The sequence below is a fragment of the Telmatherina bonti genome, assembly GCF_933228915.1.
Source record: "Telmatherina bonti genome assembly, chromosome: 4".
Classification (NCBI taxonomy): Eukaryota; Metazoa; Chordata; class Actinopteri; order Atheriniformes; family Telmatherinidae; genus Telmatherina; species Telmatherina bonti.
In genome coordinates, this window is record NC_136622.1 from 2,301,931 (window position 1) to 2,329,146 (window position 27,216).

The window sequence follows — 27,216 nt, forward strand, 5'->3', positions numbered from 1 at the left end:
TTCCAAACATAAAGAACTTTTCCAAACGTCTAAAACTTTTCCAAACGTCTAAAACTTTTCCAAACATAAAAAACTTTTCCAAACAAAGAACTTCTCCAAACGTCTAAAACTTCTCCAAACATAAAAAACTTCTCCAAACGTCTAAAACTTTTCCAAACAAAGAACTTTTCCAAACGTCTAAAAGTTCTCCAAATGTCTAAAGCTTTTCCAAACGTCTAAAACTTCTCCAAACATAAAAAACTTCTCCAAACATAAAAAACTTCTCCAAACGTCTGAAACATTTCCAAACATAAAAAACTTCTCCAAATGTCTAAAACTTTTCCAAACGTCTAAAACTTCTCCAAACATAAAAAACTTCTCCAAACGTCTAAAACTTTTCCAAACACAAATAACTTCTCCAAACATAAAAAACTTCTCCAAACATCAAACTTTTCCAAACATAAAAAACTTCTCCAAACGTCAAATTTTTCCAAACATAAAAAACTTCTCCAAACATAAAGAACTTCTCCAAATGTCTAAACCTTCTCCAAACGTCTAAAACTTTTCCAAACGTCTAAAACGTTTCCAAACGTCTAAAACTTCACCAAACCACTAAAACTACTCCAAACATAAAAAACTTTTCCAAACATAAAGAACTTTTCCAAACGTCTAAAACTTTTCCAAACATAAAAAAACTTCTCCAAACGTCTAAAACTTTTCCAAACATAAAAAACTTCTCCAAACATAAAAAACTTCTCCAAACGTCTAAAACTTTTCCAAACATAAAAAACTTCTCCAAACGTCTAAAACTTTTCCAAACATAAAAAACTTTTCCAAACGTCTAAAACTTTTCCAAACATAAAGAACTTTTCCAAACGTCTAAAACTTCTCCAAACGTCTAAAACTTCACCAAACCACTAAAACTTCTCCAAACATAAAAAACTTCTCCAAACGTCTAAAACTTTTCCAAACATAAAAAAAATTTCTCCAAACATAAAAAACTTCTCAGAACATAAAGAACTTCTCCAAATGTCTAAAACTTCTCCAAACGTCTAAAACTTCTCCAAACATAAAAACTTCTCCAAACATAAAATAGTTCTCCAAAGGTCTAAAACTTTTCCAAACATAAAAAACTTCTCCAAACATAAAAAAAACTTCTCCAAACGTCTAAAACTTTTCCAAACATAAAAAACTTCTCCAAATGTCTAAAACTTTTCCAAACATAAAAAACTTTTCCAAACGTCTAAAACTTTTCCAAACATAAAAAACTTCTCCAAACGTCTAAAACTTTTCCAAACAAAGAACTTTTCCAAACGTCTAAAACTTCTCCAAATGTCTAAAGCTTTTCCAATCATAAAAAACTTCTCCAAACATTAAAAAACTTCTCCAAACGTCTAAAACATTTCCAAACATAAACTTCTCCAAACGTCTAAAACTTCTCCAAACGTCTAAAACTTCTCCAAACATAAAATACTTCTCCAAACGTCTAAAACTTCTCCAAACATAAAAAACTTCTCCAAACATAAAAAACGTCTCCAAACGTCTAAAACTTTCCCAAACATAAAAAACTTTTCCAAACGTCTAAAACTTTTCCAAACGTCTAAAACTTTTCCAAACATAAAGAACTTTTCCAAACGTCTAAAACTTCTCCAAACGTCTAAAACTTTTCCAAACATAAAAAACTTTTCCAAACATAAAAAACTTTTCCACACATAAAGAACTTCTCCAAATGTCTAAAACTTCTCCAAACATAAAAAACTTCTCCAAACGTCTACAACTTTTCCAAACTTAAAAAACTTCTCCAAACATAAAAAACTTTTCCAAACATAAAGAACTTTTCCAAACGTCTAAAACTTCTCCAAACGTCTAAAACTTCTCCAAACGTCTAAAACTTTTCCAAACGTCTAAAACTTTTCCAAACATAAAAAACTTCTCCAAACGTCTAAAACTTTTCCAAACATAAAAAACTTCTCCAAACATAAAGAACTTCTCCAAATGTCTAAAACTTCTCCAAACATAAAATAGTTCTCCAAACGTCTAAAACTTTCCCAAACATAAAAAACTTTTCCAAACGTCTAAAACTTTTCCAAAGAACTTTTCCAAACGTCTAAAACGTCTCCCAACATCTAAAACTTCTCCAAACATAAAAAACTTTTCCAAACGTCTAAAACTTTTCCAAACATAAAGAACTTTTCCAAACGTCTAAAACTTTTCCAAACGTCTAAAACTTTTCCAAACATAAAAAACTTTTCCAAACAAAGAACTTCTCCAAACGTCTAAAACTTCTCCAAACATAAAAAACTTCTCCAAACGTCTAAAACTTTTCCAAACAAAGAACTTTTCCAAACGTCTAAAAGTTCTCCAAATGTCTAAAGCTTTTCCAAACGTCTAAAACTTCTCCAAACATAAAAAACTTCTCCAAACATAAAAAACTTCTCCAAACGTCTGAAACATTTCCAAACATAAAAAACTTCTCCAAATGTCTAAAACTTTTCCAAACGTCTAAAACTTCTCCAAACATAAAAAACTTCTCCAAACGTCTAAAACTTTTCCAAACACAAAAAACTTCTCCAAACATAAAAAACTTCTCCAAACATCAAACTTTTCCAAACATAAAAAACTTCTCCAAACGTCAAATTTTTCCAAACATAAAAAACTTCTCCAAACATAAAGAACTTCTCCAAATGTCTAAACCTTCTCCAAACGTCTAAAACTTTTCCAAACGTCTAAAACGTTTCCAAACGTCTAAAACTTCACCAAACCACTAAAACTACTCCAAACATAAAAAACTTTTCCAAACATAAAGAACTTTTCCAAACGTCTAAAACTTTTCCAAACATAAAAAAACTTCTCCAAACGTCTAAAACTTTTCCAAACATAAAAAACTTCTCCAAACATAAAAAACTTCTCCAAACGTCTAAAACTTTTCCAAACATAAAAAACTTCTCCAAACGTCTAAAACTTTTCCAAACATAAAAAACTTTTCCAAACGTCTAAAACTTTTCCAAACATAAAGAACTTTTCCAAACGTCTAAAACTTCTCCAAACGTCTAAAACTTCTCCAAACATAAAAAACTTCTCCAAACGTCTAAAACTTTTCCAAACATAAAAAACTTCTCCAAACGTCTAAAACTTTTCCAAACATAAAAAACTTCTCCAAACATAAAGAACTTCTCCAAATGTCTAAAACTTCTCCAAACATAAAATAGTTCTCCAAACGTCTAAAACTTTCCCAAACATAAAAAATCTTTTCCAAACGTCTAAAACTTTTCCAAAGAACTTTTCCAAACGTCTAAAACGTCTCCCAACATCTAAAACTTCTCCAAACATAAAAAACTTCTCCAAACGTCTAAAACTTTCCCAAACATAAAAAACTTTTCCAAACGTCTAACACTTTCCCAAACATAAAAAACTTTTCCAAACGTCTAAAACTTTTCCAAACATAAAGAACTTTTCCAAACGTCTAAAACTTTTCCAAACGTCTAAAACTTTTCCAAACATAAAAAACTTTTCCAAACAAAGAACTTCTCCAAACGTCTAAAACTTCTCCAAACGTCAAACTTCTCCAAACGTCTAAAGATTTTCCAAACATAAAAAACTTCTCCAAACGTCTAAAACTTCTCCAAACATAAAAAACTTCTCCAAACGTCTAAAACTTTTCCAAACAAAGAACTTTTCCAAACGTCTAAAACTTCTCCAAATGTCTAAAGCTTTTCCAAACATAAAAAACTTCTCCAAACATTAAAAAACTTCTCCAAACGTCTAAAACTTCTCCAAACATAAAAAACTTCTCCAAACGTCTAAAACTTCTCCAAACATAAAAAACTTCTCCAAACATAAAAAACTTCTCCAAACGTCTGAAACATTTCCAAACATAAAAAACTTCTCCAAATGTCTAAAACTTTTCCAAACGTCTAAAACTTCTCCAAACATAAAAAACTTCTCCAAACCTCTAAAACTTTTCCAAACACAAAAAACTTCTCCAAACATAAAAACCTTCTCCAAACATCAAACTTTTCCAAACATAAAAAACTTCTCCAAACGTCAAATTTTTCCAAACATAAAAAACTTCTCCAAACATAAAGAACTTCTCCAAATGTCTAAAACTTCTCCAAACGTCTGAAACATTTCCAAACATAAAAAACTTCTCCAAACGTCTAAAACTTTTCCAAACACAAAAAACTTCTCCAAACATAAAAAACTTCTCCAAACATCAAACTTTTCCAAACATAAAAAACTTCTCCAAACGTCTAATTTTTCCAAACATAAAAAACTTCTCCAAACATAAAGAACTTCTCCAAATGTCTAAAACTTCTCCAAACGTCTAAAACTTCTCCAAACGTCTAAAATGTTTCCAAACGTCTAAAACTTCACCAAACCACTAAAACTACTCCAAACATAAAAAACTTCTCCAAACATAAAAAACTTTTCCAAACATAAAGAACTTTTCCAAACGTCTAAAACTTTTCCAAACATAAAAAACTTTTCCAAACGTCTAAAACTTTTCCAAAGAACTTTTCCAAACGTCTAAAACGTCTCCCAACATCTAAAACTTCTCCAAACATAAAAAACTTCTCCAAACGTCTAAAACTTTCCCAAACATAAAAAACTTTTCCAAACGTCTAACACTTTCCCAAACATAAAAAACTTTTCCAAACGTCTAAAACTTTTCCAAACATAAAGAACTTTTCCAAACGTCTAAAACTTTTCCAAACGTCTAAAACTTTTCCAAACATAAAAAACTTCTCCAAACAAAGAACTTCTCCAAACGTCTAAAACTTCTCCAAACGTCAAACTTCTCCAAACGTCTAAAGATTTTCCAAACATAAAAAACTTCTCCAAACGTCTAAAACTTCTCCAAACATAAAAAACTTCTCCAAATGTCTAAAACTTTTCCAAACAAAGAACTTTTCCAAACGTCTAAAACTTCTCCAAATGTCTAAAGCTTTTCCAAACATAAAAAACTTCTCCAAACATTAAAAAACTTCTCCAAACGTCTAAAACATTTCCAAACATAAAAAACTTCTCCAAACGTCTAAAACTTCTCCAAACGTCTAAAACTTCTCCAAACATAAAAAACTTCTCCAAACGTCTAAAACTTTTCCAAACAAAGAACTTTTCCAAACGTCTAAAACTTCTCCAAATGTCTAAAGCTTTTCCAAACATAAAAAACTTCTCACAACATTAAAAAACTTCTCCAAACGTCTAAAACATTTCCAAACATAAAAAACTTCTCCAAACGTCTAAAACTTCTCCAAACATAAAAAACTTCTCCAAACGTCTAAAACTTCTCCAAACATAAAAAACTTCTCCAAACATAAAGAACTTCTCCAAATGTCTAAAACTTCTCCAAATGTCTAAAACTTCTCCAAACGTCTAAAACTTTTCCAAACATAAAAAACTTTTCCAAACATAAAAAACTTTTCCAAACATAAAGAACTTCTCCAAACATCTAAAACTTTTCCAAACATAAAAAACTTCTCCAAACATAAAGAACTTCTCCAAATGTCTAAAACTTCTCCAAACGTCTAAAACTTTTCCAAACGTCTAAAATGTTTCCAAACGTCTAAAGCTTCACCAAACCACTAAAACTACTCCAAACATTAAAAACTTCTCCAAACATTAAAAACTTTTCCAAACGTCTAAAACTTCTCCAAACATAAATAACTTCTCCAGACATAAAGAACTTCTCCAAATGTCTAAAACTTCTCCAAACGTCTAAAACTTCTGCAAACGTCTAAAACTTTTCCAAACGTCTAAAACGTTTCCAAACGTCTAAAACTTCACCAAAACACTAAAACTACTCCAAATATTAAAAACTTCTCCAAACATTAAAAACTTTTCCAAACGTCTAAAACTTCACCAAACCACTAAAACTACTCCAAACATAAAAAAACTTCTCCAAACATAAAAAACTTTTCCAAACATAAAGAACTTTTCCAAACGTCTAAAACTTTTCCAAACAAAAAAAACTTTTCCAAACGTCTAAAACTTTTCCAAAGAACTTTTCCAAACGTCTAAAACGTCTCCCAACATCTAAAACTTCTCCAAACATAAAAAACTTCTCCAAACGTCTAAAACTTTCCCAAACATAAAAAACTTTTCCAAACGTCTAACACTTTCCCAAACATAAAAAACTTTTCCAAACGTCTAAAACTTTTCCAAACATAAAGAACTTTTCCAAACGTCTAAAACTTTTCCAAACGTCTAAAACTTTTCCAAACATAAAAAACTTCTCCAAACAAAGAACTTCTCCAAACGTCTAAAACTTCTCCAAACGTCAAACTTCTCCAAACGTCTAAAGATTTTCCAAACATAAAAAACTTCTCCAAACGTCTAAAACTTCTCCAAACATAAAAAACTTCTCCAAACGTCTAAAACTTTTCCAAACAAAGAACTTTTCCAAACGTCTAAAACTTCTCCAAACATTAAAAACTTTTCCACACATAAAGAACTTCTCCAAACGTCTAAAACTTCTCCAAACATAAAAACTTCTCCAAACATAAAATAGTTCTCCAAACGTCTAAAACGTTCCCAAACATAAAAAACTTCTCCAAACATCAAACTTTTCCAAACATAAAGAACTTCTCCAAACATCTAAAACTTTTCCAAACATAAAAAACTTCTCCAAACATAAAGAACTTCTCCAAATGTCTAAAACTTCTCCAAACATCTAAAACTTTTCCAAACGTCTAAAACTTCACCAAACCACTAAAACTACTCCAAACATTAAAAACTTTTCCACACATAACTTCTCCAAACGTCTAAAACTTTTCCAAACATAAAAAACTTCTCCAAACGTCTAAAACTTCTCCAAACATAAAAAACTTCTCCCAACATAAAAAACGTCTCCAAACGTCTAAAACAGTTCCAAACATAAAAAACTTCTCCAAATGTCTAAAACTTTTCCAAACGTCTAAAACTTCTCCAAACATAAAAAACTTCTCCAAACATAAAAAACTTTTCCAAAAATAAAGAACTTTTCCAAACGTCTAAAACTTCTCCAAACGTCTAAAAATTTTCCAAACATAAAAAACTTCTCCAAACATAAAAAACTTTTCCACACAAAGAACTTCTCCAAACGTCTAAAACTTCTCCAAACATAAAAACTTCTCCAAACATAAAATAGTTCTCCAAACGTCTAAAACGTTCCCAAACATAAAAAACTTTTCCAAACGTCTAAAACTTTTCCAAACATAAAGAACTTTTCCAAACGTCTAAAACTTCTCCAAACATCTAAAACTTTTCCAAACATAAAAAACTTTTCCAAACATAAAAAACTTTTCCAAACATAGAGAACTTCTCCAAACGTCTAAAACTTTTCCAAACATAAAAAACTTCTCCAAACGTCTAAAACTTTTCCAAACATAAAAAACTTCTCCAAACGTAAAAAAACTTCTCCAAACGTCAAACTTTTCCAAACATAAAAAACTTCTCCAAACGTCTACAACTTTTCCAAACATAAAAAACTTCTCCAAACATAAAAAACTTTTCCAAACATAAAGAACTTTTCCAAACGTCTAAAACTTTTCCAAACGTCTAAAACTTCTCCAAACGTCTAAAACTTTTCCAAACATAAAAAACTTCTCCAAACATAAAAAAACTTCTCCAAACGTCTAAAACTTTTCCAAACATAAAAAACTTCTCCAAACGTCTAAAACTTTTCCAAACATAAAAAACTTCTCCAAACGTCTAAAACTTCTCCAAACGTCTAAAACTTCTCCAAACATAAAAACTTCTCCAAACATAAAATAGTTCTCCAAACGTCTAAAACGTTCCCAAACATAAAAAACTTCTCCAAACATCAAACTTTTCCAAACATAAAGAACTTCTCCAAACATCTAAAACTTTTCCAAACATAAAAAACTTCTCCAAACATAAAGAACTTCTCCAAATGTCTAAAACTTCTCCAAACATCTAAAACTTTTCCAAACATCTAAAACTTCACCAAACCACGAAAACTACTCCAAACATTAAAAACTTTTCCACACATAACTTCTCCAAACGTCTAAAACTTTTCCAAACATAAAAAACTTCTCCAAACGTCTAAAACTTCTCCAAACATAAAAAACTTCTCCCAACATAAAAAACGTCTCCAAACGTCTAAAACAGTTCCAAACATAAAAAACTTCTCCAAATGTCTAAAACTTTTCCAAACGTCTAAAACTTCTCCAAACATAAAAAACTTCTCCAAACATAAAAAACTTTTCCAAAAATAAAGAACTTTTCCAAACGTCTAAAACTTCTCCAAACGTCTAAAAATTTTCCAAACGTCTAAAACTTCTCCAAACATAAAAAACTTTTCCAAACATAAAATAGTTCTCCAAACGTCTAAAACGTTCCCAAACATAAAAAACTTTTCCAAACGTCTAAAACTTTTCCAAACATAAAGAACTTTTCCAAACGTCTAAAACTTCTCCAAACATCTAAAACTTTTCCAAACATAAAAAACTTTTCCAAACATAAAAAACTTTTCCAAACATAGAGAACTTCTCCAAACGTCTAAAACTTTTCCAAACATAAAAAACTTCTCCAAACGTCTAAAACTTTTCCAAACATAAAAAACTTCTCCAAACGTAAAAAAACTTCTCCAAACGTCTAAAACTTTTCCAAACATAAAAAACTTCTCCAAACGTCTAAAACTTTTCCAAACATAAAAAACTTCTCCAAACGTAAAAAAACTTCTCCAAACGTCAAACTTTTCCAAACATAAAAAACTTCTCCAAACGTCTACAACTTTTCCAAACATAAAAAACTTTTCCAAACATAAAAAACTTCTCCAAACGTCTAAAACTTTTCCAAACATAAAAAACTTCTCCAAACATAAAGAACTTCTCCAAATGTCTAAAACTTCTCCAAACATAAAATAGTTCTCCAAACGTCTAAAACTTTCCCAAACATAAAAAATCTTTTCCAAACGTCTAAAACTTTTCCAAAGAACTTTTCCAAACGTCTAAAACGTCTCCCAACATCTAAAACTTCTCCAAACATAAAAAACTTCTCCAAACGTCTAAAACTTTCCCAAACATAAAAAACTTTTCCAAACGTCTAACACTTTCCCAAACATAAAAAACTTTTCCAAACGTCTAAAACTTTTCCAAACATAAAGAACTTTTCCAAACGTCTAAAACTTTTCCAAACGTCTAAAACTTCTCCAAACATAAAAAACTTTTCCAAACAAAGAACTTCTCCAAACGTCTAAAACTTCTCCAAACGTCAAACTTCTCCAAACGTCTAAAGATTTTCCAAACATAAAAAACTTCTCCAAACGTCTAAAACTTCTCCAAACATAAAAAACTTCTCCAAACGTCTAAAACTTTTCCAAACAAAGAACTTTTCCAAACGTCTAAAACTTCTCCAAATGTCTAAAGCTTTTCCAAACATAAAAAACTTCTCCAAACATTAAAAAACTTCTCCAAACGTCTAAAACATTTCCAAACATAAAAAACTTCTCCAAACGTCTAAAACTTCTCCAAACATAAAAAACTTCTCCAAACGTCTAAAACTTCTCCAAACATAAAAAACTTCTCCAAACATAAAAAACTTCTCCAAACGTCTGAAACATTTCCAAACATAAAAAACTTCTCCAAATGTCTAAAACTTTTCCAAACGTCTAAAACTTCTCCAAACATAAAAAACTTCTCCAAACCTCTAAAACTTTTCCAAACACAAAAAACTTCTCCAAACATCAAACTTTTCCAAACATAAAAAACTTCTCCAAACGTCAAATTTTTCCAAACATAAAAAACTTCTCCAAACATAAAGAACTTCTCCAAATGTCTAAAACTTCTCCAAACGTCTGAAACATTTCCAAACATAAAAAACTTCTCCAAACGTCTAAAACTTTTCCAAACACAAAAAACTTCTCCAAACATAAAAAACTTCTCCAAACATCAAACTTTTCCAAACATAAAAAACTTCTCCAAACGTCTAATTTTTCCAAACATAAAAAACTTCTCCAAACATAAAGAACTTCTCCAAATGTCTAAAACTTCTCCAAACGTCTAAAACTTCTCCAAACGTCTAAAATGTTTCCAAACGTCTAAAACTTCACCAAACCACTAAAACTACTCCAAACATAAAAAACTTCTCCAAACATAAAAAACTTTTCCAAACATAAAGAACTTTTCCAAACGTCTAAAACTTTTCCAAACATAAAAAACTTTTCCAAACGTCTAAAACTTTTCCAAAGAACTTTTCCAAACGTCTAAAACGTCTCCCAACATCTAAAACTTCTCCAAACATAAAAAACTTCTCCAAACGTCTAAAACTTTCCCAAACATAAAAAACTTTTCCAAACGTCTAACACTTTCCCAAACATAAAAAACTTTTCCAAACGTCTAAAACTTTTCCAAACATAAAGAACTTTTCCAAACGTCTAAAACTTTTCCAAACGTCTAAAACTTTTCCAAACATAAAAAACTTCTCCAAACAAAGAACTTCTCCAAACGTCTAAAACTTCTCCAAACGTCAAACTTCTCCAAACGTCTAAAGATTTTCCAAACATAAAAAACTTCTCCAAACGTCTAAAACTTCTCCAAACATAAAAAACTTCTCCAAATGTCTAAAACTTTTCCAAACAAAGAACTTTTCCAAACGTCTAAAACTTCTCCAAATGTCTAAAGCTTTTCCAAACATAAAAAACTTCTCCAAACATTAAAAAACTTCTCCAAACGTCTAAAACATTTCCAAACATAAAAAACTTCTCCAAACGTCTAAAACTTCTCCAAACGTCTAAAACTTCTCCAAACATAAAAAACTTCTCCAAACGTCTAAAACTTCTCCAAACATAAAAAACTTCTCCAAACGTCTAAAACTTTTCCAAACAAAGAACTTTTCCAAACGTCTAAAACTTCTCCAAATGTCTAAAGCTTTTCCAAACATAAAAAACTTCTCACAACATTAAAAAACTTCTCCAAACGTCTAAAACATTTCCAAACATAAAAAACTTCTCCAAACGTCTAAAACTTCTCCAAACGTCTAAAACTTCTCCAAACATAAAAAACTTCTCCAAACGTCTAAAACTTCTCCAAACATAAAAAACTTCTCCAAACATAAAGAACTTCTCCAAATGTCTAAAACTTCTCCAAATGTCTAAAACTTCTCCAAACGTCTAAAACTTTTCCAAACATAAAAAACTTTTCCAAACATAAAAAACTTTTCCAAACATAAAGAACTTCTCCAAACATCTAAAACTTTTCCAAACATAAAAAACTTCTCCAAACATAAAGAACTTCTCCAAATGTCTAAAACTTCTCCAAACGTCTAAAACTTTTCCAAACGTCTAAAATGTTTCCAAACGTCTAAAGCTTCACCAAACCACTAAAACTACTCCAAACATTAAAAACTTCTCCAAACATTAAAAACTTTTCCAAACGTCTAAAACTTCTCCAAACATAAATAACTTCTCCAGACATAAAGAACTTCTCCAAATGTCTAAAACTTCTCCAAACGTCTAAAACTTCTGCAAACGTCTAAAACTTTTCCAAACGTCTAAAACGTTTCCAAACGTCTAAAACTTCACCAAAACACTAAAACTACTCCAAATATTAAAAACTTCTCCAAACATTAAAAACTTTTCCAAACGTCTAAAACTTCACCAAACCACTAAAACTACTCCAAACATAAAAAAACTTCTCCAAACATAAAAAACTTTTCCAAACATAAAGAACTTTTCCAAACGTCTAAAACTTTTCCAAACATAAAAAACTTTTCCAAACGTCTAAAACTTTTCCAAAGAACTTTTCCAAACGTCTAAAACGTCTCCCAACATCTAAAACTTCTCCAAACATAAAAAACTTCTCCAAACGTCTAAAACTTTCCCAAACATAAAAAACTTTTCCAAACGTCTAACACTTTCCCAAACATAAAAAACTTTTCCAAACGTCTAAAACTTTTCCAAACATAAAGAACTTTTCCAAACGTCTAAAACTTTTCCAAACGTCTAAAACTTTTCCAAACATAAAAAACTTCTCCAAACAAAGAACTTCTCCAAACGTCTAAAACTTCTCCAAACGTCAAACTTCTCCAAACATAAAAAACTTCTCCAAACATTAAAAACTTTTCCACACATAAAGAACTTCTCCAAACGTCTAAAACTTCTCCAAACATAAAAACTTCTCCAAACATAAAATAGTTCTCCAAACGTCTAAAACGTTCCCAAACATAAAAAACTTCTCCAAACATCAAACTTTTCCAAACATAAAGAACTTCTCCAAACATCTAAAACTTTTCCAAACATAAAAAACTTCTCCAAACATAAAGAACTTCTCCAAATGTCTAAAACTTCTCCAAACATCTAAAACTTTTCCAAACGTCTAAAACTTCACCAAACCACTAAAACTACTCCAAACATTAAAAACTTTTCCACACATAACTTCTCCAAACGTCTAAAACTTCTCCAAACATAAAAAACTTCTCCCAACATAAAAAACGTCTCCAAACGTCTAAAACAGTTCCAAACATAAAAAACTTCTCCAAATGTCTAAAACTTTTCCAAACGTCTAAAACTTCTCCAAACATAAAAAACTTCTCCAAACATAAAAAACTTTTCCAAAAATAAAGAACTTTTCCAAACGTCTAAAACTTCTCCAAACGTCTAAAAATTTTCCAAACATAAAAAACTTCTCCAAACATAAAAAACTTTTCCACACAAAGAACTTCTCCAAACGTCTAAAACTTCTCCAAACATAAAAACTTCTCCAAACATAAAATAGTTCTCCAAACGTCTAAAACGTTCCCAAACATAAAAAACTTTTCCAAACGTCTAAAACTTTTCCAAACATAAAGAACTTTTCCAAACGTCTAAAACTTCTCCAAACATCTAAAACTTTTCCAAACATAAAAAACTTTTCCAAACATAAAAAACTTTTCCAAACATAGAGAACTTCTCCAAACGTCTAAAACTTTTCCAAACATAAAAAACTTCTCCAAACGTCTAAAACTTTTCCAAACATAAAAAACTTCTCCAAACGTAAAAAAACTTCTCCAAACGTCTAAAACTTTTCCAAACATAAAAAACTTCTCCAAACGTCTAAAACTTTTCCAAACATAAAAAACTTCTCCAAACGTAAAAAAACTTCTCCAAACGTCAAACTTTTCCAAACATAAAAAACTTCTCCAAACGTCTACAACTTTTCCAAACATAAAAAACTTCTCCAAACATAAAAAACTTTTCCAAACATAAAGAACTTTTCCAAACGTCTAAAACTTTTCCAAACGTCTAAAACTTCTCCAAACGTCTAAAACTTTTCCAAACATAAAAAACTTCTCCAAACATAAAAAAACTTCTCCAAACGTCTAAAACTTTTCCAAACATAAAAAACTTCTCCAAACGTCTAAAACTTTTCCAAACATAAAAAACTTCTCCAAACGTCTAAAACTTCTCCAAACGTCTAAAACTTCTCCAAACATAAAAACTTCTCCAAACATAAAATAGTTCTCCAAACGTCTAAAACGTTCCCAAACATAAAAAACTTCTCCAAACATCAAACTTTTCCAAACATAAAGAACTTCTCCAAACATCTAAAACTTTTCCAAACATAAAAAACTTCTCCAAACATAAAGAACTTCTCCAAATGTCTAAAACTTCTCCAAACATCTAAAACTTTTCCAAACGTCTAAAACTTCACCAAACCACTAAAACTACTCCAAACATTAAAAACTTTTCCACACATAACTTCTCCAAACGTCTAAAACTTTTCCAAACATAAAAAACTTCTCCAAACGTCTAAAACTTCTCCAAATATAAAAAACTTCTCCCAACATAAAAAACGTCTCCAAACGTCTAAAACAGTTCCAAACATAAAAAACTTCTCCAAATGTCTAAAACTTTTCCAAACGTCTAAAACTTCTCCAAACATAAAAAACTTCTCCAAACATAAAAAACTTTTCCAAAAATAAAGAACTTTTCCAAACGTCTAAAACTTCTCCAAACGTCTAAAAATTTTCCAAACGTCTAAAACTTCTCCAAACATAAAAAACTTTTCCACACATAAAATAGTTCTCCAAACGTCTAAAACGTTCCCAAACATAAAAAACTTTTCCAAACATCTAAAACTTTTCCAAACATAAAAAACTTTTCCAAACATAAAAAACTTTTCCAAACATAGAGAACTTCTCCAAACGTCTAAAACTTTTCCAAACATAAAAAACTTCTCCAAACGTCTAAAACTTTTCCAAACATAAAAAACTTCTCCAAACGTAAAAAAACTTCTCCAAACGTCTAAAACTTTTCCAAACATAAAAAACTTCTCCAAACGTCTAAAACTTTTCCAAACATAAAAAACTTCTCCAAACGTAAAAAAACTTCTCCAAACGTCAAACTTTTCCAAACATAAAAAACTTCTCCAAACGTCTACAACTTTTCCAAACATAAAAAACTTCTCCAAACATAAAAAACTTTTCCAAACATAAAGAACTTTTCCAAACGTCTAAAACTTTTCCAAACGTCTAAAACTTCACCAAACCACTAAAACTACTCCAAACATTAAAAACTTTTCCACACATAAAGAACTTCTCCAAACGTCTAAAACTTCTCCAAACATAAAAACTTCTCCAAACATAAAATAGTTCTCCAAACGTCTAAAACGTTCCCAAACATAAAAAACTTCTCCAAACATCAAACTTTTCCAAACATAAAGAACTTCTCCAAACATCTAAAACTTTTCCAAACATAAAAAACTTCTCCAAACATAAAGAACTTCTCCAAATGTCTAAAACTTCTCCAAACGTCTAAAACTTTTCCAAACGTCTAAAACTTCACCAAACCACTAAAACTACTCCAAACATTAAAAACTTTTCCACACATAAAGAACTTCTCCAAACGTCTAAAACTTCTCCAAACATAAAAAACTTCTCCAAACGTCTAAAACTTTTCCAAACATAAAAAACTTCTCCAAACGTAAAAAAACTTCTCCAAACGTCAAACTTTTCCAAACATAAAAAACTTCTCCAAACGTCTACAACTTTTCCAAACATAAAAAACTTCTCCAAACATAAAAAACTTTTCCAAACATAAAGAACTTTTCCAAACGTCTAAAACTTTTCCAAACGTCTAAAACTTTTCCAAACATAAAAAACTTTTCCAAACATAAAGAACTTTTCCAAACGTCTAAAACTTTTCCAAACGTCTAAAACTTTTCCAAACATAAAAAACTTCTCCAAACATAAAAAAACTTCTCCAAACGTCTAAAACTTTTCCAAACATAAAAAACTTCTCCAAACGTCTAAAACTTTTCCAAACATAAAAAACTTCTCCAAACGTCTAAAACTTCTCCAAACGTCTAAAACTTCTCCAAACATAAAAACTTCTCCAAACATAAAATAGTTCTCCAAACGTCTAAAACGTTCCCAAACATAAAAAACTTCTCCAAACATCAAACTTTTCCAAACATAAAGAACTTCTCCAAACATCTAAAACTTTTCCAAACATAAAAAACTTCTCCAAACATAAAGAACTTCTCCAAATGTCTAAAACTTCTCCAAACATCTAAAACTTTTCCAAACGTCTAAAACTTCACCAAACCACTAAAACTACTCCAAACATTAAAAACTTTTCCACACATAACTTCTCCAAACGTCTAAAACTTTTCCAAACATAAAAAACTTCTCCAAACGTCTAAAACTTCTCCAAACATAAAAAACTTCTCCCAACATAAAAAACGTCTCCAAACGTCTAAAACAGTTCCAAACATAAAAAACTTCTCCAAATGTCTAAAACTTTTCCAAACGTCTAAAACTTCTCCAAACATAAAAAACTTCTCCAAACATAAAAAACTTTTCCAAAAATAAAGAACTTTTCCAAACGTCTAAAACTTCTCCAAACGTCTAAAAATTTTCCAAACGTCTAAAACTTCTCCAAACATAAAAAACTTTTCCAAACATAAAATAGTTCTCCAAACGTCTAAAACGTTCCCAAACATAAAAAACTTTTCCAAACGTCTAAAACTTTTCCAAACATAAAGAACTTTTCCAAACGTCTAAAACTTCTCCAAACATCTAAAACTTTTCCAAACATAAAAAACTTTTCCAAACATAAAAAACTTTTCCAAACATAGAGAACTTCTCCAAACGTCTAAAACTTTTCCAAACATAAAAAACTTCTCCAAACGTCTAAAACTTTTCCAAACATAAAAAACTTCTCCAAACGTAAAAAAACTTCTCCAAACGTCTAAAACTTTTCCAAACATAAAAAACTTCTCCAAACGTCTAAAACTTTTCCAAACATAAAAAACTTCTCCAAACGTAAAAAAACTTCTCCAAACGTCAAACTTTTCCAAACATAAAAAACTTCTCCAAACGTCTACAACTTTTCCAAACATAAAAAACTTCTCCAAACATAAAAAACTTTTCCAAACATAAAGAACTTTTCCAAACGTCTAAAACTTTTCCAAACGTCTAAAACTTCTCCAAACGTCTAAAACTTTTCCAAACATAAAAAACTTCTCCAAACATAAAAAAACTTCTCCAAACGTCTAAAACTTTTCCAAACATAAAAAACTTCTCCAAACGTCTAAAACTTTTCCAAACATAAAAAACTTTTCCAAACGTCTAAAACTTCTCCAAACGTCTAAAACTTCTCCAAACATAAAAAACTTCTCCAAACGTCTAAAACTTTTCCAAACATAAAAAAATTTCTCCAAACATAAAAAACTTCTCCAAACATAAAGAACTTCTCCAAATGTCTAAAACTTCTCCAAACGTCTAAAACTTTTCCAAACGTCTAAAACTTCACCAAACCACTAAAACTACTCCAAACATTAAAAACTTTTCCACACATAAAGAACTTCTCCAAACGTCTAAAACTTCTCCAAACATAAAAACTTCTCCAAACATAAAATAGTTCTCCAAACGTCTAAAACGTTCCCAAACATAAAAAACTTCTCCAAACATCAAACTTTTCCAAACATAAAGAACTTCTCCAAACATCTAAAACTTTTCCAAACATAAAAAACTTCTCCAAACATAAAGAACTTCTCCAAATGTCTAAAACTTCTCCAAACGTCTAAAACTTTTCCAAACGTCTAAAACTTCACCAAACCACTAAAACTACTCCAAACATTAAAAACTTTTCCACACATAAAGAACTTCTCCAAACGTCTAAAACTTCTCCAAACATAAAAAACTTCTCCAAATGTCTAAAACTTCTCCAAACATAAAAAACTTCTCCAAACATAAAAAACGTCTCCAAACGTCTAAAACAGTTCCAAACATAAAAAACTTCTCCAAATGTCTAAAACTTTTCCAAACGTCTAAAACTTCTCCAAACATAAAAAACTTCTCCAAACGTCTAAAACTTTTCCAAACATAAAAAACTTCTCCAAAAATAAAAAACTTCTCCAAACATCAAACTTTTCCAAACATAAAGAACTTCTCCAAACATCTAAAACTTTTCCAAACATAAAAAACTTCTCCAAACATAAAGAACTTCTCCAAATGTCTAAAACTTCTCCAAACGTCTAAAACTTTTCCAAACGTCTAAAATGTTTCCAAACGTCTAAAACTTCACCAAACCACTAAAACTACTCCAAACATTAAAAACTTCTCCAAACATTAAAAACTTCTCCAAACGTCTAAAACTTCTCCAAACATAAAAACTTCTCCAAACATAAAATAGTTCTCCAAACGTCTAAAACTTTTCCAAACATAAAAAACTTCTCCAAACGTCTAAAACTTTTCCAAACATAAAAAACTTCTCCAAACATAAAAAAAACTTCTCCAAACGTCTAAAACTTTTCCAAACATAAAAAACTTCTCCAAACGTCTAAAACTTTTCCAAACATAAAAAACTTTTCCAAACGTCTAAAACTTTTCCAAACATAAAGAACGTTTCCAAACGTCTAAAACTTCTCCAAACGTCTAAAACTTCTCCAAATGTCTAAAGCTTTTCCAAACATAAAAAATTTCTCCAAACATTAAAAAACTTCTCCAAACGTCTAAAACATTTCCAAACATAAACTTCTCCAAACGTCTAAAACTTCTCCAAACGTCTAAAACTTCTCCAAACATAAAATACTTCTCCAAACGTCTAAAACTTCTCCAAACATAAAAAACTTCTCCAAACATAAAAAACGTCTCCAAACGTCTAAAACTTTTCCAAACATAAAGAACTTTTCCAAACGTCTAAAACTTCTCCAAACCTCTAAAACTTTTCCAAACATAAAAAACTTCTCCAAATGTCTAAAACTTCTCCAAACATAAAATAGTTCTCCAAACGTCTAAAACTTTTCCAAACATAAAAAACTTCTCCAAAAATAAAAAACTTCTCCAAACATCAAACTTTTCCAAACATAAAGAACTTCTCCAAACATCTAAAACTTCTCCAAACGTCTAAAACTTTCCCAAACATAAAAAACTTTTCCAAACGTCTAAAACTTTTCCAAACATAAAGAACTTTTCCAAACGTCTAAAACTTCTCCAAACGTCTAAAACTTCTCCAAACATAAAGAACTTCTCCAAATGTCTAAAACTTCTCCAAACATAAAATAGTTCTCCAAACGTCTAAAACTTTCCCAAACATAAAAAACTTTTCCAAACGTCTAAAACTTTTCCAAAGAACTTTTCCAAACGTCTAAAACGTCTCCCAACATCTAAAACTTCTCCAAACATAAAAAACTTTTCCAAACGTCTAAAACTTTTCCAAACATAAAGAACTTTTCCAAACGTCTAAAACTTTTCCAAACGTCTAAAACTTTTCCAAACATAAAAAACTTTTCCAAACAAAGAACTTCTCCAAACGTCTGAAACTTCTCCAAACATAAAAAACTTCTCCAAACGTCTAAAACTTTTCCAAAGAACTTTTCCAAACGTCTAAAAGTTCTCCAAATGTCTAAAGCTTTTCCAAACATAAAAAACTTTTCCAAACAAAGAACTTCTCCAAACGTCTAAAACTTCTCCAAACATAAAAAACTTCTCCAAACGTCTAAAACATTTCCAAACATAAAAAACTTCTCCAAACGTCTAAAACTTCTCCAAACGTCTAAAACTTTCCCAAACATAAAAAACTTCTCCAAACGTCTAAAACTTTTCCAAACATAAAAAACTTCTCCAAACGTCTAAAACTTCTCCAAACGTCTAAAACTTCTCCAAACATAAAATAGTTCTCCAAACGTCTAAAACTTTCCCAAACATAAAAAACTTTTCCAAACGTCTAAAACTTTTCCAAAGAACTTTTCCAAACGTCTAAAACGTCTCCCAACATCTAAAACTTCTCCAAACATAAAAAACTTTTCCAAACGTCTAAAACTTTTCCTAACATAAAGAACTTTTCCAAACGTCTAAAACTTTTCCAAACGTCTAAAACTTTTCCAAACATAAAAAACTTTTCCAAACAAAGAACTTCTCCAAACGTCTAAAACTTCTCCAAACATAAAAAACTTCTCCAAACGTCTAAAACTTTTCCAAAGAACTTTTCCAAACGTCTAAAACTTCTCCAAACATAAAAAACTTCTCCAAACGTCTAAAACATTTCCAAACATAAAAAACTTCTCCAAACGTCTAAAACTTCTCCAAACGTCTAAAACTTCTCCAAACATAAAAAACTTCTCCAAACGTCTAAAACTTTCCCAAACATAAAAAACTTCTCCAAACGTCTAAAACTTTTCCAAACATAAAAAACTTCTCCAAACGTCTAAAACTTCTCCAAACGTCTAAAACTTCTCCAAACATAAAAAACTTCTCCAAACGTCTAAAACTTCTCCAAACATAAAAAACTTCTCCAAACATAAAAAACTTCTCCAAACGTCTGAAACATTTCCAAACATAAAAAACTTCTCCAAATGTCTAAAACTTTTCCAAACGTCTAAAACTTCTCCAAACATAAAAAACTTCTCCAAACGTCTAAAACTTTTCCAAACACAAAAAACTTCTCCAAACATAAAAAACTTCTCCAAACAAAGAACTTCTCCAAACGTCTAAAACTTCTCCAAACATAAAAAACTTCTCCAAACGTCTAAAACTTTTCCAAAGAACTTTTCCAAACGTCTAAAACTTCTCCAAACATAAAAAACTTCTCCAAACGTCTAAAACATTTCCAAACATAAAAAACTTCTCCAAACGTCTAAAACTTCTCCAAACGTCTAAAACTTCTCCAAACATAAAAAACTTCTCCAAACGTCTAAAACTTTCCCAAACATAAAAAACTTCTCCAAACGTCTAAAACTTTTCCAAACATAAAAAACTTCTCCAAACGTCTAAAACTTCTCCAAACGTCTAAAACTTCTCCAAACATAAAAAACTTCTCCAAACGTCTAAAACTTCTCCAAACATAAAAAACTTCTCCAAACATAAAAAACTTCTCCAAACGTCTGAAACATTTCCAAACATAAAAAACTTCTCCAAATGTCTAAAACTTTTCCAAACGTCTAAAACTTCTCCAAACATAAAAAACTTCTCCAAACGTCTAAAACTTTTCCAAACACAAAAAACTTCTCCAAACATAAAAAACTTCTCCAAACGTCTAAAACATTTCCAAACATAAAAAACTTCTCCAAACGTCTAAAACTTCTCCAAACGTCTAAAACTTCTCCAAACATAAAAAACTTCTCCAAACGTCTAAAACTTTTCCAAACAAAGAACTTTTCCAAACGTCTAAAAGTTCTCCAAATGTCTAAAGCTTTACCAAACATAAAAAACTTCTCCAAACATTAAAAAACTTCTCCAAACGTCTAAAACATTTCCAAACATAAAAAACTTCTCCAAAATTCTAAAACTTCTCCAAACGTCTAAAACTTCTCCAAACATAAAAAACTTCTCCAAACGTCTAAAACTTCTCCAAACATAAAAAACTTCTCCAAACATAAAAAACTTCTCCAAACGTCTGAAACATTTCCAAACATAAAAAACTTCTCCAAATGTCTAAAACTTTTCCAAACGTCTAAAACTTCTCCAAACATAAAAAACTTCTCCAAACGTCTAAAACTTTTCCAAACACAAAAAACTTCTCCAAACATAAAAAACTTCTCCAAACATCAAACTTTTCCAAACATAAAAAACTTCTCCAAACGTCAAATTTTTCCAAACATAAAAAACTTCTCCAAACATAAAGAACTTCTCCAAATGTCTAAACCTTCTCCAAACGTCTAAAACTTTTCCAAACGTCTAAAACGTTTCCAAACGTCTAAAACTTCACCAAACCACTAAAACTACTCCAAACATAAAAAACTTTTCCAAACATAAAGAACTTTTCCAAATGTCTAAAACTTTTCCAAACATAAAAAAACTTCTCCAAACGTCTAAAACTTTTCCAAACATAAAAAACTTCTCCAAACATAAAAAACTTCTCCAAACGTCTAAAACTTTTCCAAACATAAAAAACTTCTCCAAACGTCTAAAACTTCACCAAACCACTAAAACTACTCCAAACATAAAAAACTTTTCCAAACATAAAGAACTTTTCCAAACGTCTAAAACTTTTCCAAACATAAAAAAACTTCTCCAAACGTCTAAAACTTTTCCAAACATAAAAAACTTCTCCAAACATAAAAAACTTCTCCAAACGTCTAAAACTTTTCCAAACATAAAAAACTTCTCCAAACGTCTAAAACTTTTCCAAACATAAAAAACTTTTCCAAACGTCTAAAACTTTTCCAAACATAAAGAACTTTTCCAAACGTCTAAAACTTCTCCAAACGTCTAAAACTTTTCCAAACATAAAAAACTTCTCCAAACGTCTAAAACTTTTCCAAACATAAAAAACTTCTCCAAACATAAAGAACTTCTCCAAATGTCTAAAACTTCTCCAAACATAAAATAGTTCTCCAAACGTCTAAAACTTTCCCAAACATAAAAAACTTTTCCAAACGTCTAAAACTTTTCCAAAGAACTTTTCCAAACGTCTAAAACGTCTCCCAACATCTAAAACTTCTCCAAACATAAAAAACTTCTCCAAACGTCTAAAACTTTCCCAAACATAAAAAACTTTTCCAAACGTCTAACACTTTCCCAAACATAAAAAACTTTTCCAAACGTCTAAAACTTTTCCAAACATAAAGAACTTTTCCAAACGTCTAAAACTTTTCCAAACGTCTAAAACTTTTCCAAACATAAACTTTTCCAAACAAAGAACTTCTCCAAACGTCTAAAACTTCTCCAAACGTCAAACTTCTCCAAACGTCTAAAGATTTTCCAAACATAAAAAACTTCTCCAAACGTCTAAAACTTCTCCAAACATAAAAAACTTCTCCAAACGTCTAAAACTTTTCCAAACAAAGAACTTTTCCAAACGTCTAAAACTTCTCCAAATGTCTAAAGCTTTTCCAAACATAAAAAACTTCTCCAAACGTCAAATTTTTCCAAACATAAAAAACTTCTCCAAACATAAAGAACTTCTCCAAATGTCTAAACCTTCTCCAAACGTCTAAAACTTTTCCAAACGTCTAAAACGTTTCCAAACGTCTAAAACTTCACCAAACCACTAAAACTACTCCAAACATAAAAAACTTTTCCAAACATAAAGAACTTTTCCAAACGTCTAAAACTTTTCCAAACATAAAAAAACTTCTCCAAACGTCTAAAACTTTTCCAAACATAAAAAACTTCTCCAAACATAAAAAACTTCTCCAAACGTCTAAAACTTCTCCAAATGTCTAAAGCTTTTCCAAACATAAAAAACTTCTCCAAACATTAAAAAACTTCTCCAAACGTCTAAAACATTTCCAAACATAAGAAACTTCTCCAAACGTCTAAAACTTCTCCAAACGTCTAAAACTTCTCCAAACATAAAAAACTTCTCCAAACGTCTAAAACTTCTCCAAACATAAAAAACTTCTCCAAACGTCTAAAACTTTTCCAAACAAAGAACTTTTCCAAACGTCTAAAACTTCTCCAAATGTCTAAAGCTTTTCCAAACATAAAAAACTTCTCCAAACATTAAAAAACTTCTCCAAACGTCTAAAACATTTCCAAACAAAAAACTTCTCCAAACGTCTAAAACTTCTCCAAACGTCTAAAACTTCTCCAAACATAAAAAACTTTTCCAAACGTCTAAAACTTTTCCAAACATAAACTTTTCCAAACAAAGAACTTCTCCAAACGTCTAAAACTTCTCCAAACGTCAAACTTCTCCAAACGTCTAAAGATTTTCCAAACATAAAAAACTTCTCCAAACGTCTAAAACTTCTCCAAACATAAAAAACTTCTCCAAACGTCTAAAACTTTTCCAAACAAAGAACTTTTCCAAACGTCTAAAACTTCTCCAAATGTCTAAAGCTTTTCCAAACATAAAAAACTTCTCCAAACATTAAAAAACTTCTCCAAACGTCTAAAACATTTCCAAACATAAAAAACTTCTCCAAACGTCTAAAACTTCTCCAAACATAAAAAACTTCTCCAAACGTCTAAAACTTCTCAAAACATAAAAAACTTCTCCAAACATAAAAAACTTCTCCAAACGTCTGAAACATTTCCAAACGTCTAAAACTTCTCCAAACATAAAAAACTTCTCCAAACGTCTAAAACTTTTCCAAACACAAAAAACTTCTCCAAACATAAAAAACTTCTCCAAACATCAAACTTTTCCAAACATAAAAAACTTCTCCAAACGTCAAATTTTTCCAAACATAAAAAACTTCTCCAAACATAAAGAACTTCTCCAAATGTCTAAAACTTCTCCAAACGTCTGAAACATTTCCAAACATAAAAAACTTCTCCAAATGTCTAAAACTTTTCCAAACGTCTAAAACTTCTCCAAACATAAAAAACTTCTCCAAACGTCTAAAACTTTTCCAAACACAAAAAACTTCTCCAAACATAAAAAACTTCTCCAAACATCAAACTTTTCCAAACATAAAAAACTTCTCCAAACGTCTAATTTTTCCAAACATAAAAAACTTCTCCAAACATAAAGAACTTCTCCAAATGTCTAAAACTTCTCCAAATGTCTAAAACTTCTCCAAACGTCTAAAATGTTTCCAAACGTCTAAAACTTCACCAAACCACTAAAACTACTCCAAACATAAAAAACTTCTCCAAACATAAAAAACTTTTCCAAACATAAAGAACTTTTCCAAACGTCTAAAACTTTTCCAAACATAAAAAACTTTTCCAAACGTCTAAAACTTTTCCAAAGAACTTTTCCAAACGTCTAAAATGTCTCCCAACATCTAAAACTTCTCCAAACATAAAAAACTTCTCCAAACGTCTAACACTTTCCCAAACATAAAAAACTTTTCCAAACGTCTAAAACTTTTCCAAACATAAAGAACTTTTCCAAACGTCTAAAACTTTTCCAAACGTCTAAAACTTTTCCAAACATAAAAAACTTCTCCAAACAAAGAACTTCTCCAAACGTCTAAAACTTCTCCAAACGTCAAACTTCTCCAAACGTCTAAAGATTTTCCAAACATAAAAAACTTCTCCAAACGTCTAAAACTTCTCCAAACATAAAAAACTTCTCCAAACGTCTAAAACTTTTCCAAACAAAGAACTTTTCCAAACGTCTAAAACTTCTCCAAATGTCTAAAGCTTTTCCAAACATAAAAAACTTCTCCAAACATTAAAAAACTTCTCCAAACGTCTAAAACATTTCCAAACATAAAAAACTTCTCCAAACGTCTAAAACTTCTCCAAACGTCTAAAACTTCTCCAAACATAAAAAACTTCTCCAAACGTCTAAAACTTCTCCAAACATAAAAAACTTCTCCAAACGTCTAAAACTTTTCCAAACAAAGAACTTTGCCAAACGTCTAAAACTTCTCCAAATGTCTAAAGCTTTTCCAAACATAAAAAACTTCTCCAAACATTAAAAAACTTCTCCAAACGTCTAAAACTTCTCCAAACGTCTAAAACTTCTCCAAACATAAAAAACTTCTCCAAACGTCTAAAACTTTTCCAAACATAAAAAACTTCTCCAAACATAAAAAACTTCTCCAAATGTCTAAAACTTCTCCAAATGTCTAAAACTTCTCCAAACGTCTAAAACTTTTCCAAACATAAAAAACTTTTCCAAACATAAAAAACTTTTCCAAACATAAAGAACTTCTCCAAACATCTAAAACTTTTCCAAACATAAAAAACTTCTCCAAACATAAAGAACTTCTCCAAATGTCTAAAACTTCTCCAAACGTCTAAAACTTTTCCAAACGTCTAAAATGTTTCCAAACGTCTAAAGCTTCACCAAACCACTAAAACTACTCCAAACATTAAAAACTTCTCCAAACATTAAAAACTTTTCCAAACGTCTAAAACTTCTCCAAACATAAATAACTTCTCCAGACATAAAGAACTTCTCCAAATGTCTAAAACTTCTCCAAACGTCTAAAACTTCTGCAAACGTCTAAAACTTTTCCAAACGTCTAAAACGTTTCCAAACGTCTAAAACTTCACCAAAACACTAAAACTACTCCAAATATTAAAAACTTCTCCAAACATTAAAAACTTTTCCAAACGTCTAAAACTTCACCAAACCACTAAAACTACTCCAAACATAAAAAACTTCTCCAAACATAAAAAACTTTTCCAAACATAAAGAACTTTTCCAAACGTCTAAAACTTTTCCAAACATAAAAAACTTTTCCAAACGTCTAAAACTTTTCCAAAGAACTTTTCCAAACGTCTAAAACGTCTCCCAACATCTAAAACTTCTCCAAACATAAAAAACTTCTCCAAACGTCTAAAACTTTCCCAAACATAAAAAACTTTTCCAAACGTCTAACACTTTCCCAAACATAAAAAACTTTTCCAAACGTCTAAAACTTTTCCAAACATAAAGAACTTTTCCAAACGTCTAAAACTTTTCCAAACGTCTAAAACTTTTCCAAACATAAAAAACTTCTCCAAACAAAGAACTTCTCCAAACGTCTAAAACTTCTCCAAACGTCAAACTTCTCCAAACGTCTAAAGATTTTCCAAACATAAAAAACTTCTCCAAACGTCTAAAACTTCTCCAAACATAAAAAACTTCTCCAAACGTCTAAAACTTTTCCAAACAAAGAACTTTTCCAAACGTCTAAAACTTCTCCAAATGTCTAAAGCTTTTCCAAACATAAAAAACTTCTCCAAACATTAAAAAACTTCTCCAAACGTCTAAAACATTTCCAAACATAAAAAACTTCTCCAAACGTCTAAAACTTCTCCAAACATAAAAAACTTCTCCAAACGTCTAAAACTTCTCAAAACATAAAAAACTTCTCCAAACATAAAAAACTTCTCCAAACGTCTGAAACATTTCCAAACGTCTAAAACTTCTCCAAACATAAAAAACTTCTCCAAACGTCTAAAACTTTTCCAAACACAAAAAACTTCTCCAAACATAAAAAACTTCTCCAAACATCAAACTTTTCCAAACATAAAAAACTTCTCCAAACGTCAAATTTTTCCAAACATAAAAAACTTCTCCAAACATAAAGAACTTCTCCAAATGTCTAAAACTTCTCCAAACGTCTGAAACATTTCCAAACATAAAAAACTTCTCCAAATGTCTAAAACTTTTCCAAACGTCTAAAACTTCTCCAAACATAAAAAACTTCTCCAAACGTCTAAAACTTTTCCAAACACAAAAAACTTCTCCAAACATAAAAAACTTCTCCAAACATCAAACTTTTCCAAACATAAAAAACTTCTCCAAACGTCTAATTTTTCCAAACATAAAAAACTTCTCCAAACATAAAGAACTTCTCCAAATGTCTAAAACTTCTCCAAACGTCTAAAACTTCTCCAAACGTCTAAAATGTTTCCAAACGTCTAAAACTTCACCAAACCACTAAAACTACTCCAAACATAAAAAACTTCTCCAAACATAAAAAACTTTTCCAAACATAAAGAACTTTTCCAAACGTCTAAAACTTTTCCAAACATAAAAAACTTTTCCAAACGTCTAAAACTTTTCCAAAGAACTTTTCCAAACGTCTAAAACGTCTCCCAACATCTAAAACTTCTCCAAACATAAAAAACTTCTCCAAACGTCTAAAACTTTCCCAAACATAAAAAACTTTTCCAAACGTCTAACACTTTCCCAAACATAAAAAACTTTTCCAAACGTCTAAAACTTTTCCAAACATAAAGAACTTTTCCAAACGTCTAAAACTTTTCCAAACGTCTAAAACTTTTCCAAACATAAAAAACTTCTCCAAACAAAGAACTTCTCCAAACATAAAAAACTTCTCCAAACGTCAAACTTCTCCAAACGTCTAAAGATTTTCCAAACATAAAAAACTTCTCCAAACGTCTAAAACTTCTCCAAACATAAAAAACTTCTCCAAACGTCTAAAACTTTTCCAAACAAAGAACTTTTCCAAACGT